Here is a 3,414-nt window from a genome sequence, read left to right as displayed (position 1 = left end):
GGAAAAAGTTACATTCATTCTGAAACCTCAGTGTGGAGCTGAGGAGAAGGGTCAGTGGTGTTCCTAGCTTGTTCGCCACCTGGGGTGGGTCACCACAGTGCCCCCCTGTCCGGTGTACCACACCCCCCTGAAGTGCATCACCTGTCCTTTTCTCCCAGCAAGGGGGTGCACGGAGCAGGTGTGTGGCTGCCGGCTCTGCCGGTACCCTTGCCCTGGAACAGGAAATAACATTTGAGGGGGCAGAGGAATGGCAGAGCTCACAGCCGCACGCCTGCTCTGCGCACTTCCTTGCTGCCTGCACCCGGGGCGGACTGCACCCACCATCCCGCCCTTGGTATGTGTCACAAAACGCCTAGCCACCTTCATGGGGTTACTCAGTGGCCACTTAGAGGGTCTATCCCCAGCATAACTCAGGTCCACCTGCACCTGCTGCTTGTGCTCTACAATAGCTCCCTCCTGGGTCACAACCGCCTCTGGGTGAGTCTCCTGCTGTCGAATTATTATCCCTTAAATGAGTTTGAGTGATACCACTGGGCGAATCCATTTCTTTTTCTTCAGGTGCAGTGCAGTACTGCTGTCCATGGAGAATTATTTGGGGATTGTTGACATGGGCTGGGGCAGTTTGTCCTTAGAAAATAGAATGGAGTTGGAGTTCTTAGACAGTGGGGTGTGGCTGCTGTCCTGCTGTATGTGAAGGATAAAGTTGTCTCTAAAGAATGAAGCAGGGCCTTTGAATCTGGTGGGGGGAAGAGGGGGAGGTGTATGACTTTTATGCTGATTCTTCAGTGGGTCAGCAGCAGAATACACAAAGCCTCATATCCTATACCAAAGAAAAGTAAGCCTTGAAGTTAGTACTTGGGATTGCAGAATATTCAGTTATAACCATGTTGATCCATCATTCTATTATAATAAGCTGACTATTTTCAGATAACTATAATAATATCCAGGGTTGGTCCAACTATTAGGCAAGACTATGTGATTGCCTAGGGCAGCAGCTTCTTAGCAGCAACAGAGCAGCTTTTGTCTAAGCAAAACAATTGATCCTAAGAGCCACACGAACTATCAGCACATACTTTAACCAGCATTTTGATAGGATCTTTGTGTGATGATCATTATTACTCTGTTTAGTCATCAACGTCCTGAGGAGGTTCCCTTATTTGTCCTGTTTGTCTGTCCTGATTAGCAGGGACTGTCTCTTCATGTTCAATGTACAGCGCTGCGTATGTCTAGTAGCGCTATAGAAATGATAAGTAGTAGTAGTAAGGCTACTGGCTAGGGTCCTGAAAGCTAATTGACGTGGGGATGGGGTGGCTGAATGTTTACCTAGGGCACCACTGCCCTTGAACTGGCACTGACAGTAGCTTGGCATAGATAGCCAGATAAATTGTTTCAAAAAATTAAAAAAAATAAATCTAATTAAGATGACATAGCATGCACATTGCAATAATTCAGAAACCATGTAGGCAGGGAATTCCAACTCCTGTGCCTGAATATAGCATAACACTATAATCAACACCCATATTTCTCATGAAATCTCCAATACTTGCCCCATCCTTGATCATACATATCAGATGTCCCTGAAAGATATGAAACAGTTTTTCAATGGCTGCAATTTCTGCAACCTGTGTGAACCAGTATGTTAGAGGCGGGCATGTCTTCTAAAAAGTGGGTATCATAAACCTAGTGGGATGAACAGATAGATTTTGTCACACAGTGATGAGGGACTGAGGAAGTTAACACTTCTCATTTTCTGCTTTCAGGTCAGTATATCCACAGTGGGCTATGGTGACTGCGTGCCAGAAACGTTGCTGGGGCGAACTGTTGCTTTCCTCTGTATCTCCTTTGGTATCATCCTGAATGGAATGCCCATTTCCATCCTATACAACAGATTCTCTGATTTCTATACCAAGCTCAAAGCGCATGAAACTCCCAAAACCAAGAAACCCAGCATAGCAGTTCAGTTCCAGAAGTGCATGCTGGACCGGAAACTCAAGCCTAAGGCAGTGAAAAAGGCCAAGGAACCCTGAGACAGCAGGTGAAGTAGAACAATTAGGCAAGCAGAGTTTTCCGTGCATAAGCAGGGGCTGCAGAGATGCCAAGTTACCCAGTCCCAAGCTGGAAATATTGGGACAGTCCTGGATTTCTGACCACCCCATACTGTTGCACTAAGGGACTTGCAGCACTGATTTCAATGGGCAGGATCAGGCACTATTTATTTTATTTATCAGGATTTATTTACTGCCTTTTTGAAGGAATTCACTCAAGGCGGTGTACAGTAAGAATAAACAAAACATAAGCAATAGACAATTACAGCAGTAAAAATATTCAAATAACAATAAAAGTATGGCATAATATACTACTTACAATGTCAACACAATACGTAATAGAACATTTTAATTGACAATGTAGGGTATAAGCAAAAAATGGAACATATAGATAGGTAAAAGAGAGTAAGAGGAATTAGAAAATATTGTGACTAATTTAAAGAAAGTTGCACATGAGATCAGAGAGATGGTTAAATATTATCTCAGCTAGGGTAGGAGTGGATAAACAAATCGCACACAGCTTTGGGATGTAAATTTAAAACCAGGACTGACTCAAAATCTCCAGCCTGGAACTGGGTAACTTTGGTATTTCTGTCTGTTGTAGCATTACAAAGGGATAGCATGTTGGTAAGATGGTGACAGGTGCAGCACTACCATGGGATCTCATTCAGATGGTGCAGTTGCAGTAGTGATGTGCGTCTCATCCTATACTGCGAAGGTGGCACTTCTTGAGGTAGAAATCATGATGAGTGCAGTACTGCCATAAGATTTTATGTCATTTCACATAGCAGCTCTCAAAAACTCTTCTTGTTTTTATTACATTCATTTTTAAACCTTTTTTCTTTTATAAATTTTAATTCACTTCATTTTATTTAAAGGCTGCTTCCTATTTCTTTTGGGCTTCCAGTTCAATCAGAACTGGCCTCTTTTGCCCTGGGGATTTTCTCATTTTGACTTCCTCTCACTTAGCCCATCCTCAATGCAATGCTGGGTCAGCAGTAGGTGGCGCCATTGCACAATGCTTGGAACATCGTCCTGGGGATTTGCTTGTGAACGCTGCCTACAGAGCCCCAGCCAGCCAGAGGATCAGAAACCAGATCCAAGAATCAAGCCCTGGTCTCCTTCATGCTAGTGAGCAGATTGTTTAGACCCAGATATCCAAACAGAGATACCAAGTTACCTAGTTCCAGGCTGAATATTTTGGTACAGTCCTGGTTTTAAATTTACATCCTAAAGTTGTGTGGGATTTGTAGTGCCTGATCCTGCCCATTGAAATCAGTGCTGGAAGTTCCATGGTGCAAGAACATGAGGTGGTCAGAAATCCAGGACTGTCCTAAAATCTCCAGTCTGGGACTGGGTAATTTGGCAT

This window comes from Microcaecilia unicolor, unplaced genomic scaffold (assembly GCF_901765095.1).
Source record: "Microcaecilia unicolor unplaced genomic scaffold, aMicUni1.1, whole genome shotgun sequence".
NCBI classification, from domain to species: Eukaryota; Metazoa; Chordata; class Amphibia; order Gymnophiona; family Siphonopidae; genus Microcaecilia; species Microcaecilia unicolor.
The sequence above is the reverse complement of the archived record's forward strand: the minus strand, read 5'-3'. Positions refer to the sequence as shown.